The following is a 14,968-nucleotide window of genomic DNA, read 5'->3' as shown; positions in this document are numbered from 1 at the left end:
AGATCCAACCAGTCTATTCTGAAGGAGATCAGCCCTGGGTGTTCTTTGGAAAAAATGATGCTAAAGCTGAAACTCCAGTACTTTGGCCACCTCATTGGAAGAGTTGACTCACTGGAAAAGACTCTGATGATGGGAGGGATTGGGGGCAGGCAGAAAAGGGGACGACAGAGGATGAGATGGCTGGATGGCATCACTGACTCAATGGACGTGAGTTTGAGTGAACTCCGGGAGTTGGTGATGGACAGGGAGGCCTGGCGTGCTTCGATTCATGGGGTTGCAAAAAGTCGGACATGACTGAGTGACTGAACTGAACTAAACTGTGGTCCTAGTGTGAGTATATTGACTAGTTTTCTGTGATTATGTTTTCAGTGTGTCTGCCCTCTGATGCCCTCTTGCAACACCTACCATCTTACTTGGGTTTTTCTTACCTTGGACGTGGGGTATCTCTTCACAGCTGCTCCAGCAAAGCGCCGCCGCTGCTCCTTACCTTGGACAAGGGGTATCTCCTCACTGTCGCCCCTCCTGACCTTGAACGTGGAATAGCTCCTGTAGGCCCTCCTGCGCCCGCGCAGCCACCGCTCCTTGGACGTGAGGTTGCTCCTCCTGGCAGTATAATTAGGAAAGTGTAAAACCCCTCTGGCAATATCTGGCCTCCAGCTGTTCTGTTTGGTTGATTCAGAGTGCAAATTTAAACAGTACCTTGCAGGGGACCAGGGTTAAGGAAACATTTTCTCTGTGTCTTGAAAACCAAAAGAACCATCATTCTGGTGTGCCAGGAGTGGCTTGGGGGAGTAAAGACCATGCCAAGATGCCCCTCAGGAACAAACTTGGAATTTGCTCTTAATCACAAAAGATGGGCCATTGAGGACCCAAGTTTCTGCTCTATATAGTACAGACTCAATAGTTTTATTCTGTAAAATGTTTAAAGAAGGTGTAACCAAAAGCACACTGTGGCACATTGGGGAAAAAAAGAAAAAGGAAAAACTCAATAAAGCTCCCATAGAATGACCAGCATTGAGCACTGTTGTTTCCCTATGTACCCTCCAACGTAAACTGTTTATGTAATGTAGCCAAAGAAATGGAATGAAGTGATTTGGAATCGCAAACTACACACCAGTTATAAGTGGGAGAAAATCTTGCTTTAAAAAGTCAACTGTAAGAGTTTTTTATATTGCTAAGTCACTTCAGTCGTGTCTGACTCTGTGCAGCCCCATAGACGGCAGCCCACCAGGCTGCCCCGTCCCTGGGATTCTCCAGGCAAGAACACTGGAGTGGGTTGCCATTTCCTTCTCCAATGCATGAAAGCGAAAGGTGAAAGTGAAGCCACTCAGTCATGTCTGACTTAGCAACCCCATGCACTGCAGCCTACCAGGCTCCTCCATCCATGGGATTTTCCAGGCAAGAGTATGAAAAGCAGGTCTATTTATTTCTAAAATACTTTTAAATTTGCCTTTTAAGTTATGTATGGCGTTTCTTTTGAAAAGAGAAATCCTCTTCTTTTTTAAAAAAATAAATTAGTATCCTAATTGTGATGGGATACTTCGATGCTGGGAAAGATTGAGGGCAGAAGGAGAAGAGGGTTACAGAGAATGAGATGGTTGGATGGCATCACTGATTCAATGGACATGCACTTGGGCAAACTCCGGGAGATGGTGAGGGACAGGGAAGCCTGGTGTGCTGCGGTCTGTGGAGTCTCAAAGAGTTGGACACGACTTGGTGACTGAACAACAACAGTCTCAGTCGTGGGATTCCAAGGTGTCTCAGGGGTAAAGGGCCTGCTTGCCAATGCAGGAGACTCAGGTTTGATCCCTGGGTTGGGAAGATCCCCTGGAGAAGGAAATGGCAATCCACTCCATTATTGTGCCTGGGAAATCCCATGGGCAGAGGAGCCTGGTGGGCTACAGTCCATGGGGTGGAAAAAGAGTCAGACATAATTTAGTGACTAAACAACATCAATGATCCTAATCCTTTGCATTTCGCGTTCTTCTTTTGGCTGTATGTTTAAGCTATTCTTTCTGTATTAGAGATTACATTAAAACTAAGTTGCATTTTTTTCCCCTCCTTCCCTTGCTTATGTAAAATTCTATGTTGACTATATTAAGAATTATCCCGTATAAGACTCGATTTCCAACTTTTTCTTCCACTCTCTTCCATGTAGCACATGAATTGAATTGTAATCGTCTGGGTTTCTTCATTCCTGTTGACTTCAAATACTTCCCTCATTATTTGCTGTGTTGCCCTGGAGGTATGCTGTTCAAGTGCCCCCTCAAAACATATATGGGATAAACCAGTATACAAGAAGAGGAGTTGCCATTTTGGAAGGGGCAAAAAAGCCTGATCAACAGTAGGAGGTGGGGCTCCTTCTCCATGATGGCAGATGGAAAGGGCGTGTGTGACGCCAAGGTGACCCACCAGGGTCCCTCTCATTCCTCGCTTGTCCTACTGGAGCTGCAAACGAACACGTGCGTCAGCAGCGATGCACTAATAAGGGTATGATTGCCGAGAACTCAGACCCTGCCAGAAGGGGAGTCTGGATCACAGCTCCAGGTAAGCCACCGAGAACTGCATGGCTAAGGGCAAAAGAGATTTAGAATTGGTGGTGGAGAGGGGAGACGTGAGCATAAGCTGTGGCCCAAAGGCTAACTGCAGTCACAAGGACTGTAATGTGTCCTGTTCGCTTCTGTTCTGAAAATTCGTCATCAGAAAAAGTGGCACATCGAAATTATGTAGGACAAATGTGTGGGTGTGGAGGATTCGTGTCCACCACCAGTGGTGAACTGTGGTGGCTGTGGAGGCTCCCTGTTCACATCTCCCTTCAAGAGAACCCGATGTGAAGGAAGTCGTGGTGGATGGTCTGCAAATACAGCACCGATGTACCTGCCTTATTGTTCAGGCTGAGGTCTTCATTTCCCTGGGTGGCCCCAAGCCAATAGTGAGCATGATGGGGGTCCATTGGCCAAGCTATTCCCCACTTAGGCAGAATTCCTCTGAATGGGGGATTTTTGACCCAGGGCTCCTCAAAACAGCCCGGTTGAGACTTTCTTAGTGTTTCATACACGCTAACACTACTCTTACTCAAATTTATATCCCTTCCCCTTTCCTTTCACAAATATCACAAATACATCATTATTTGAGGGAAAGAGAGTAATAAAAATGGTATAAATTAGATTACTGAAAGGCAAACTTTTAGTCCCATATGGATAAAGGAAATGAGTAAGCATTTTATTAAGAAAAAAATTGAAAAATGAAAATAAATAATTGTGACTTAAAGGCAAAAAACTCCTTCTCTTGAATTCTTTAGCTATGTATGAATTTGTGTGCTAAGTCCTTTCAGTTGTATCCAGCTCTTTGTGACTCTATGAACTGTAGCCTGTCAGGCTCCTCTGTCCATGGGATTTCCCAGGCAAGAATGCTAGCGTGGGTTGCCATTTCCTCCTCCAGGGCATCTTCCCAACCCAGGGATTGAACCTGTGTCTCTTATGTCTCCTGCATTGGTAGGTGGGTTCTTTACCAATAGCGCCACATGGGAAGCCCATGTATGAGTTTCCCAGAGTCTAAATATGATCTTCTCAGAGCGCCCTTTCTGACCTTTGAGTGGAAGCTGCTGCTGCTGCTGCTAAGTCACTTCAGTCATGTCCGACTCTGTGCGACCCCATAGACAGCAGCCTACCAGGTTTCCCCATCCCTGGGATTCTCCAGGCAAGAACATTGGAGTGGGTTGCCATTTCCTCTTCCAGGGGATCTCCCCGACCCAGGGATCGAACCCGGGTCTCCTGCACTGCAGGCAGATTTTTTACTGTCTGAGCCACTGAGTTGTTACGGTGTCTCAAGTTTTTCTAAAGGGCCAGGAAAATCAAAGCTGTGAGAAACAGAAGAATTTTCCTGACTCCTCCAGCATCCTCTGGGATACAGGAAAAAGGGGGCAGTTGAGACTGCATTCTAGTGGGGAGAGCGTGTTTTAAAATGAAGCCACTTGGCTGGGGCCAGATGTGGTCAAAGCAGCAGCATAACGACGTTGCCATGAGAAGTACGTGTCCACAGAAGAGGTCACTGCCCTTTCTGGAGGGCAAATGAGTACCAACATCTTGACGTGGCGGGGTGGCACCTGGTCCTCAGAGCAGTAACCTCCAAAGGGAAACAAAACTGGGAATTAGAAAAGGAACCAGCACAGATACTACTGGAATTTTTGGTAAAGAAAGAAAAAAAGGAACCAGCTTTGACTGAGAAGGAAGAAGCAATGTAGAGAGAAAGGAAGAGAACGCTTGGCCTTGTTTGTATGAAGAGTTAAGTGGAGGACTGTGCACGTTTGTGGGATATTTTATGAGCTACTCTGGGTATGCCTCTGTTGTGATGCTGGCGTGGTCTGAAGACACTTTATGACCACCGCATTGCCTTGTTCCAGAAAAGGCTGTAAGATGGCTTACAGCACTAGGCAAAATGAAGCCAGATAATATCAAGGGAATGGCTACCCACTGCAGTATTCTTGCCCGGAGAATCCCATGGACAGAGGAGTCCGGTAGGCTACAGTCCATGGGGTCGCAAAGAGTTGGACATGATTGAGTGACTAACACTTTCACTTTCAACATCATTTGAAATAGGTGAGAGGGGGATAAAGGGGCTAAGAATGAGGCTGGCATAAGTAACGAAGTGCCCTGTATTCTGGGATGGAGCACAGACTTAACTCTAGTTTTTATCAGCAAGTTTGAAAAGCCAACTCACAATGTCCATAGGATGTGGCAAGTGAACTAACTGTTCAGGAGAAGCACAAATATCCAGTGCGAAGGGCAGAATGAAATAACTCTTGAGAGTCCACATAAAGAGGCCATTGTGCAATGTAATCAACAACATTCTTACAGGGGCACAATGATAAATTTCATGGAACCATTTTGCAGAATGTCCTGCAATGCTGACCAAGGACGATGCAAACCAAGGACGAATCCTGAGGGTACAAAAAGAATTTTCTGGATGCCTGCCTGACTTTAATTCTGAGGTACATTTTAAAGGATCTGAGGAAATAGTAAAAACCAAATGCTTAATGTTCCTTTATACATTTGGCCCAGGGTAAACCCATAGCTGATAGGTTCAAAACTGGATATCTTCCATGTGGAGTTCTACTATTTCAGAGATCTAGGAGGGACGTAGTAAGACAATGGAATGTTGAGTAAGTGTAGGAGTGACACCTTTTGGGTAAATTCAGTAGTCTCAATAATCAGGAGTTTCTGTGGGAGTACTCTAGTGTTTGGCCAAGATTCTCTTTAGGGAAAAAAAAAAAAAGTGGAATATGTACTCTCAGACAGATGGGCCATTTAGGTTCCAAATTTCTGCTCAGTATAACCTAGTCTTAATTAACATTAGTCTGGAAAATGTGTAAGAAAGGCAAACTAAACATTGTGGCCATTAAAATTAATCCTCTCCTCCCCTAAGTCCTGAAACACATCCATAGAAAGCCTGGCTTTGAGTCCTGTGATTTCCTGATGTTCTTCCAAGTTAAATGATTTTCGTAATGTACATCAAGGTATCTGAATGAAGTGGCTTCTGTATAGAATGAATCAGGAGCCAACTGAAATTCAGAAAATACCTTAGTTTACATTTTTGTCCAGTACTCATGTTCTAAAATTTTCTGGCTTGTAGTTTTCCTATATAATATCTTCCGGCATATTGGTTTGACATTTCTATGTAATGGACTGTAACAATTCTGGTTTTATCTTTTGCCTAGATCTTCAGTTCAGTTCAGTTCAGTCGCTCAGTCGTGTCCGACTCTTTGCAACCCCGTGAATCGCAGCACGCCAGGCCTCCCTGTCCATCACCATCTCCCGGAGTTCACTCAGACTCACGTCCATCGAGTCCGTGATGCCATCCAGCCATCTCATCCTCGGTCGTCCCCTTCTCCTCCTGCCCCCAATCCCTCCCAGCATCAGAGTCTTTTCCAATGAGTCAACTCTTCGCATGAGGTGGCCAAAGTACTGGAGCTTCAGCTTGAGCATCATTCCTTCCAAAGAACACCCAGGGCTGATCTCCTTCAGAATCTTAGTAGATCTTTTCTCATCTTGAAATATTTACTTGCAATAGGGAATAACCTCTGTCTTCTGTTACCAGTTAATCACTAAAAGGATATTGCCTATAAGTTTAAAATATACATAATGGCCCATCTCTGGGAACCCTGCCTACCAGGTAATGAGAATTTAGCTAAAGTACCTTTGATTGGCTCACAGGAAACATCCTGACCAGGCCCACCTGTGAACAGGTAAAGGAAGGGGACATTAACACATCCCCTCTGGGGTTTGGGTGGAACCAGGACTTTAACACCACCCTCTTCAGTATAAAAGAAGGCTGAGTTCTCACCAGGAAGACGGTTTTTTGGGATACTAGCCCACCATGTTCTTAGTCTGCTGGTTTCCAAATAAAGCTATTACGTGCTCAACAACTCTTGATTTACTTGCCTGGCTTTGGTGGGAAGTATGAACTTGGATTTGGTTAACAAATTGACAAAGCGAGTCGGGAGCCTTGCTGCTGGTGGGCAGTCATTCTCAGTTGGGGGATTTTCAGGTAAGTCCTTAATCAGGGCTGCTTGCCCTAAGGGTCTTCCCTTCAAGATTACCAAAATGGAACTGGCGGCCCCGAACGGATGGACTCAGTACAGTAGGGTAGGTCACTCTGATATGTGAAAATGCGGGAAGTTCTTTCTCTTCCACTTTGGGTTTTCTTTTCTGGAATAAACCAAACTCGTTTTCTGTTTGAGTGGGGTGCATGTGTGCTGAGTCACCTCAGTCGTGTCCAACTCTTTGCAACCCTATGGACTGTAGCCCACCAGGCTCCTCTGTCCATGGAATTCTCCAGGCAAGAATACTGGAGTGGGTTGCCATGCCCTCCTCCAGGGTATTACCTGACCCAGGTTTTGAACCTGTGTCTCTTTCTTCTCCTGCATTGGCAGGCGTGTTCTTTACTGCTGCTGCCACCTGGGAAGCATCCTGTTGGAAAGGGAAAACCGTTCTTGGACTCTACCTGACTTGTGAACAGGTATTTTGTTTCTTCAGATGCCAGCATGTGCATGCTGTTTATTTTGTTTGTCGTATTTCTGTCTTTTAAAAATGGGGAATGTTTCCACTATTCCTGGAGCAAGGTCTCTGAAGCACATTTTGGGTAAGTGACTACAGCTATGAACCCACGACTGAGAGAAAGGTTTTAGTTGTAACAATGTGTGGCAACAATACCTGGCAGGCTCTCAACAAGGGATTGAGGCATTGTTACCTTGGGATCCTGTGCACCTTGTATTGTCACCCTTGCTGGTCAAGTACATCATTTGTGGCTTCTTGTTTCATTGGTGTGGATCCAGCAGCTCTCCGAGGAGTCATGTTGCCTTGGGGTTAATGTTTCTTGCGTTATGTAAAACCCGGAGACCAAATTTGAGGGTTTATTTAGGGTTTTCTCTTTGGTCTTCAGGTTTTTCATTTTGTCTTGATACCATTTTTTATTTACAGACGAATGTCAAATGGAGGAAAGGAACAACAGCAACAACAAAAAACCTATCTGTTCTTGTCCGAAAGCGGGATATTCTCAGGGAGAAGATAAAGTTTCCACTTGGTTCCTAAAATCACTCAAAATCCCATCCCAGATTCAGCCTGGTTGGCTAATGTCACGGCAAAAAGGCATTCTTTCAATGGTTAGAGATGATCAATTGCTCTTTATGGTTTTATAGTGGCCTTTGAATGGCTCTATAGCTATTCTTTGAAGAAACAGGGAAGAAGAATGATGAAATCCTCTATGTGTGGCATTTGTATTACTACATCAGAAAAGCCAGACAGTCGTCACCTTTATGGTAAAAGAAGAAGTGAAGTCAAGTCACTCAGTCGTGTCCGACTCTTTGCGACCCCTTGAACTATAGCCTACAAGGCTCCTCTGTCCATGGAATTCTCCAGGCAAGACTACTGGAGTGGGTTGCCATCTCCTTCTCCAGGGGATCTTCCCAACCCAGGGACTGAACCCAGGTGTCCTGCATTGCAGGCAGATGCTTCACCATCTGAGCCACCAAGGAAGCCCCAAGGGAAAATCTGTCATACATGAAAAAAGAAAGGGGGGGGGATGAGGGTGAGGATATGTTGCGCCAAGCTCCGGCCGAGCTGACTGTCCCAGCTCCCCCAGCTGTTATGCCAATAGACCCACCCCTGCCAGTGCCTCCTGTTCTTTGTTTTGTCGTTTAGTTGCTCAGTTGTGTCTGGCTGTTTGCGACACCATTAACTGTAGCCCTGTCAGGCTCCCCCATCAATGGGTTTTCCCAGGCAAGAATACTGGAGTGGGTTTCACTTCCTTTTCCTGGGGATCTTCCCAACCTAGGTGTTGAACTTGCATCTCCTACATTGGGAGGTAGACTCTTTACCACTGAGCAACCGACAAAGCCCTGCCTCCTGATCCTGTCTAGTCCCAGTTCCCTACATTGGAGATTAGGAAGTGGTCAGACTGGCTCCACCTCCTCATAGAGTCAATTAGAAAATCCTGTGTTAGTTCCTGGGGCACAGAAACCTAGACTGGCACCACCTTTAAATGCACCAGGCACTCAGTTTGGACCAGGAGCCACTTTGGAGCAGGGCAATTTCCCTTGTGCTGATATTCTGCGGGAGGTCTTAATACAAATGGCAGGCACCCGGGTTTCCATGAATCCATGGTCCTTTCTCCTTCTCAGACTTGTTTAATGGGAAAGATGGCAGCCCTCCTTAGAGGGAGGATATGCTTACAGGAGCTGAAAGGTCATTGATAAGGCCAGGGAAGAAGTGTACCAGCTCCACCTAATAGACCCAAATGGCACACTGGAAGCGCACTTGCCAGTACCCTCGACCAAGCCAAATCGGAACCCCAGTGAGTGAGGAATGCCCTTATTAGAGCTCTGTCATAAGTTCATCTTGGCAGGGCTTTGAAAAGAGGTACCAGAGCAAAAGGGTTTGAACAAAATTCAGGAAATTCGGCAAAAAACAAAGATGCCTCATTTTTTCTTTAAGCCAACATAAACCACTTTTATTGCTCTAATAAAACTTGAAACTCATGTGTGTGTGTGTTGAAGGGGAGAATGTGTGTGTGCACGCGTGCACTCGTGCATACTCAGTCACGTCTGACTCTGCAATCCCAGGGACTGTATCCTGCCAGCCTCCTCTGTCCATGGGATTCTCCAGGTGAGAATACTGGAGTGGGTTGCCATCTTCCCGACTCAGGGATTGAACCTGCAGTGGCAGGGGGATTCTTTACCAAGGTGCCACTTGGGAAGCCTCTGGGGACGGGGGGAGTAGACAGCAATTGCTCTCACCAAATCACTACACAGGACAGCAAAAGGGTGGGGGGCAAGGAGAAGCCAAGGAACTCTGAGATCAGTAGTGGTTGCTGAGCATAAAAACCAAGAGATGCTGAAGCTGTGATGACCAACCTCATTTTCTTGAGGCAACAGGATTTGTCATGATGGCTGGGCTTTCATGGGTATTAAGTGTCTACAACAACACCCTCAATTTAACTTTCAATTAAAGTTTTTAAAATTTAAGAAGTGGTGCCTGGATGATTATGAGATTATAAGAATCCTGAATATCCGTTAGAAAAACCAGGCTATGAAGAAGGCTTCAGAGGTCCCTGCTGGCTTGGGGACAGATACAGGGGATGGTGGGGGTGGGACAGTAGAGGCAAAGACTCTCCCATTTTAGTTTTGGGTTGGGCTTCTAATTCAACCCAAAGACATCTCTAAACTTGGAGAGTAACTTGGCCCTCAAAAGCACCTCAAATCTACTATGACTTTGCAGTGCAACAGCAACAAGAGTGTTTAGAATGTAATAAAACTTTCATCCAAAAAAATAAGATACAGATTTTTGCATCACCTCCCCCCAGCCGCATACACACACATATACTGATTTCTGTTCTAAAGTTAACCCATAACTTGTGCTGTTAATACTTGACTAAAACCTAACTGGAAACTTAGATCCAAAAGACTGAAACTCAATCTTCAAAATGAAAACAGACGAAAACGAGTAACGAGATTTATGGCCCATAGTTCAGGTCAACACCCATGTGAGGAGAAAGGAGATGAGCAAAGCCAGTGACAGAACAGAGTCAGCCAGGGAAGATGTTTCTACAGAGAGTAGTGGAGCATCAGGAGAAGCTACCTGCAGATTTGCTGTGCATAGCTGGAGGAACCAGATCCTTGTATGGCACATCCAAGAATGGGGAGCCCAGGAAGGAGACCATTCTGGTCATTCCAGGTTTAGAAGCTCCCACACAGACCAGGTTGCCATTTGGGGGGATGATGCCTGGATGCTCAGCGGAACCATAGGCATAGTCTGGGGAGATGGCTTGGCCCTGTGACCCAAACACATCTGAGCAACCCTTTCATTCCAGCCTCAGATCACTTCCTGCTCACTCAGCACCCAGTTTGTGCTCACCAACACAAACTTAAAGGGCTTATTTCTCTCTTGGGAGGAATCAGATTTCTTTCCATCCTCAAGTGCCTCATGTAATGCACCATGCAGGTCTGGCTGCTTTTGGGGAAGGAGGGCTGGGCTCCAGGAAGACGGGGTCTCCACCTGCACTCCCGTGGTGTCGGGACTCTGGCACACTGGGTGGGTTGGTGCTGCAAAGGGCCACGTGGCCCAAGAACGAACCTGCAGGCAGTTCCGCTGCTCTGCCTCACCTCTGAATTTTTGAAAAATATTGATCAGGCTACAGATACTATCCTGATATAGATCCCGAGACCCCTGAAAATACGAGAATGGTAAATTTGACTGCTTTTTCGGGGAAAGTGTGTCAGACGCAGGATGCAGCATGCTTGGGGCTGGTGCATGGGGATGACCCAGAAAGATGTTCTGGGGAGGGAGGTGGGAGGGGGGTTCATGTTTGGGAATGCATGTAAGAATTAAAGATTTTAAAATTTAAAAAATAAAAAACTAAAAATTAAAAAAAAAAAGAAAGTGTGTCAGATATCAGGAGAAAGTTGCAAACGTTAAATGGTGCATTTGGAGTGAAGCTTTCTCAGTTGGTAGACGTTGCTTTTAAAATCTTCAGCAGGGAACAATGACAGCAAAAAGAAGATGCAAAGCTAAATGCCATCTTTTTCTTTCATTCCTTTCTAAAAGCGAGGTGTAGTTTGATTTACAATGTTGTGTTGGTTTCAGGCGTGTAGCAGTGATTCAGTTATACACACACACAGTCACACACGCATATATATTCTTTTTCAGATTCTTTTCCCTTATAGGTTATTACAAAATAATAAGTATAGTTCCATGTGCTATACAGTAGGTCCTTGTTGGTTATCTATTTTATATGAAGTAGTGTGATTACATGTTAATCCTAACCTCCTAATTTATCCCTCCCCCTCCTGTTTTGCTTTGGTAACCGTGTTTGTTTTCTGTGTGAGCAGGTCTATTTCTGTTTTGTATACAAGTTCATTTGTATCTTTTTTTTCCCCAAATTCCATATATAGGTTATAATATTTGTCTTTCTCTGTCTGTTACAGGTCACTTAGTGTGATAATCTCTAGACCCATCCTTGTTGCTGCAAATGGCATTATTTCATTGTTGTTTCATGGCTGAGCAATATTCCGCTGGGCTTCCCTGGTGGCTCAAAGTTAAAGAATCTGCCTGCAAATGCAGGAGATGTGGGTTCAGTCCTGGGGTTGGGAAGATGCCCTGGAGAAGGAAATAGCAACCTACTCCAGTATTCTTGCCTGGGAAATCCCATGGGCAGAGGAAACTGGCTGGCTATAGTCCATAGGGTTGCAAAGAATCAAATGTGATAGAAAAACAGCAACCTACAGAAGACCATCAGGAAGTTACTCAGAATTGCATGAAATGTGCTTAAAAATAACTGAAGACTGCTGTCAGACCTCCCCAGATGAGGACTCAACACAAAGGAACCTGCCCCACTGGGGACTGGCAGGTAGACTTTACTCTAATGCCTTCAGCTGCAGGAAATTTCATAGACTTGCCAGTGTTTTGGGTACTTTTTCAGGCTGGTGGAGGCATATCCCATCCAGACAGAAAAAGGCTCTGAAGTGGTTAAAGTCCTGCTTAGGGAAATTATTCCCCGATTTGGATTGCCTCATGCCCTTCAAAACGACAGTGGGACTGATTTTGTCTTCAGTATAATTAAACAGGTGTCTAAAGCGCTGCAAATTAATTAGAAACTATGTTCATCTCAGAGACCACAATCAATAGAGGAAAACCAAGAAAATGAATCATCTGTTAAAAAGGAGCATTGCTAAAATGTCAGGAGACTAATTTAACTTGGCATAAGGCCTCCACAGTGGCCCTGCTATGGATCAGAGTGGCTCCTAGAAGTGGGCTTAAATTAAGCCCCTTTGGAATATGGTATGGTCAGCCATTCCAGGTGTCTGCCTGGGTGAGAGAATCTCTACATGCTCTAAAGACCCAGAAATTGCCAATTATGCTAAAACCTTGGACCCTATAACAACCCCTGCTCGTGAGTTTGCTTCCACCAGAAGTAGCCTTTCCCGCTGAAGTTGCTTTACACCCTTTCTGGCCTGGAGGCTGAGTCCTTCCTAACACCCGGAGAGAATAAGGGCCTGCACATCAGCTGACTGCAAAGTGGACAGGGCCACACATGCTATTGTTTACCATGCATTCGTCTGTCAAGTTGGCTGGAGTAAGCCATGGATTCATCACACTGCGATAAAAAGCAGTACCACTATCATCAAAAAATGACCCTATTTCTGAGAGGCCTGGAAAGCAGTGGGTTTGTGAACTCTTAGAAGACTACCTTGCTCGCTCTCTCTCAAAAAAAAAACAAAAAAAAAAAAACAAAAAACAAGTGTTCATTATAATTTCACTGTAGCTAGAGAAGGGTCAGCATATTTAATTTTGTCCAAATAAATGGCATAGGAATTTATATGTGTTGGGACCAGGAACCAAAACCCAAAGTTCGATTAAATTAGACAATAAAGTGCTAAGGGCTTAAACCAGATTCAGATAGTTGTAGATGAAAAAGGAAATAGGGTGGTACTACTGGTCATGTATGGATGTGAGAGTTGGACTGTGAAGAAAGCTGAGCGCCAAAGAATGGATGCTTTTGAACTGTGGTGTTGGAGAAGACTCTTGAGAGTCCCTTGGACTGCAAGGAGATCCAACCAGTCCATTCTAAATGAGATCAGTCCTGGGTGTTCTGTGGAGGGAATGATGCTAAAGCTGAAACTCCAATACTTTGGCCACCTCATGCGAAGAGTTGACTCATTGGAAAAGACTCTGATGCTAGGAGGGACTGGGGGCAGGAGGAGAAGGGGACGACAGAATGAGATGGCTGGATGGCATCACCGACTCGATGGACGTGAGTTTGAGTGAACTCCGGGAGTTGGTGATGGACAGGGAGGCCTGGTGTGAGGCGATTCATGGGGTCGCAAAGAGTCGGTCACAACTGAGTGACTGAACTGAACTGAACTGATCAAAAGATTCTAAGGAATATTTTCTGTTCAAGGTTGATCAGTTGCATTCTGTAATCACCTCTTTGTCATCCCTTTGCAGCTGGAATTAGGGAGATCTTTGTCCCTTTTCCCACAGGATTCTGAAATGGATCATTGACAGTGGAAACTATAATAAGGAAGAAACTCTGTGTTCTATTACAAATTAACCACTAACGGGATATTGCCTATAAGCCTAAATTATACATAATGGTGCATCTCTGGGAACCCTGCCTCCCAAGAAGTAAGCATTGACTTAAAATAGTTTTGTCTGGCTCACAGGAAACATGCTGACCAGGCCCACCTGTGAACAGTCTTAGGCAGTAAGAAATTAACACATCCTTTCTAGGATTTTACCTCCCCCACTCTGTTTTAATATAAAAGAGGCCTGAATTCTTTTTTAAAAAACATTTCTCAGAACTTTAATGGGCTACAGAAAGGAGCAGAGGATTGTTCGTAGGGGAATGGACTATGCAGGTTTCAGTGAGGCATGGAGACCCTGGGAACTCACCCTCCCTCTTCACAATGTGAATACCTTCTCTTCCTGATGATCTCAATATTCCTTTCACCTCTCTCTGAACTTAAAAAAAAAAACAAACACTTTTATATTGGAGTATAGTTGACTAACAATGTTGTGATGGTTTCAGGTGAACAGTGAAGGGACTCAGCCATGCATACACATGTATCCATTCTCCCCCAAACTCCCCTCCCATCCAGGCTGCCACATAACATTGAGCAGAGTTTCCTGTGCTATAGAGTAGGTGCTTGTTGCTTATCCATTTTAAATATAGCAGTGTGTACCTGTCCATCCCAATTCCCTAACTATCCCTTCCCCCTATCAAAGAAGCCTGAGTTCTAAATCAGAGAAGATGTTTTTTTGTGACATTGGTTCATTGAAGAGCAGTTTATCATCTTCTCACTTTGCTGGCTTTGGAAATAAAGTCACTATTCCTTACCCTAGCAACTCATCTCTCAACTAATTGACCTGTTGGGTGGTGAGCAGTATGCGCTTGGACTTCTTAATGTACATTTTCTATTTATTCTTTTGTATGTCTTTAAATCCTTTAATCTCCTTAAATATCTTTTGATATATGGAGTTGTTATTCAGTCACTCAGTCATGTCCAACACTTTGCAACCCCATGGCCTCCATCACCCCAGGCCTCCCTGTCTATCACTAACTCCCAGAGCTTGCTCAAACTCATGTCCATTGAGTTGGTGATCCATCCAACCATTTCATCCCCTGTCATTCCCTTCCCCTCCTGCCCTCAATCTTTCTCAGCATCAGGGTTTTTTCCAATGAACTGGCTCTTTGCATCAAGTGGCCAAAGTACTGGAGCTTAAGCAACAGTCCTTCCAACAAATATTCAGGGTTGATTTCCTTTAGGATTGACTGGTTTGATCTCCTTGCAATCCAAGGGACTCTCAAGAGTCTTCTCCAGCAGCACAGTTCGAAAGCATCAGTTATTTGGCATTCAGCCTTCTTTATGGTCCAACTTTCACGTCTGTACACGACTACTGGAAAAACCATAGCT

General features: G+C 44.9%; 1 long non-coding RNA gene across 1 annotated transcript; it reads left to right on the top strand.

Moving 5' to 3' along the window:
- The first annotated feature begins 1,828 nt into the window (after positions 1-1,828).
- LOC138439139 (uncharacterized) lies at positions 1,829-6,424 on the top strand. The gene is made up of 3 exons (XR_011256585.1): positions 1,829-2,547; positions 4,893-4,990; positions 5,717-6,424. It is a non-coding gene; the product is annotated as an uncharacterized lncRNA (long non-coding RNA).
- The last annotated feature ends 8,544 nt before the right edge of the window (positions 6,425-14,968 follow it).

The sequence above is a fragment of the Ovis canadensis genome, chromosome 4, assembly GCF_042477335.2.
Source record: "Ovis canadensis isolate MfBH-ARS-UI-01 breed Bighorn chromosome 4, ARS-UI_OviCan_v2, whole genome shotgun sequence".
Lineage (NCBI taxonomy): Eukaryota > Metazoa > Chordata > Mammalia > Artiodactyla > Bovidae > Ovis > Ovis canadensis.
The sequence above is the reverse complement of the archived record's forward strand: the minus strand, read 5'-3'. Positions and strand labels throughout refer to the sequence as shown.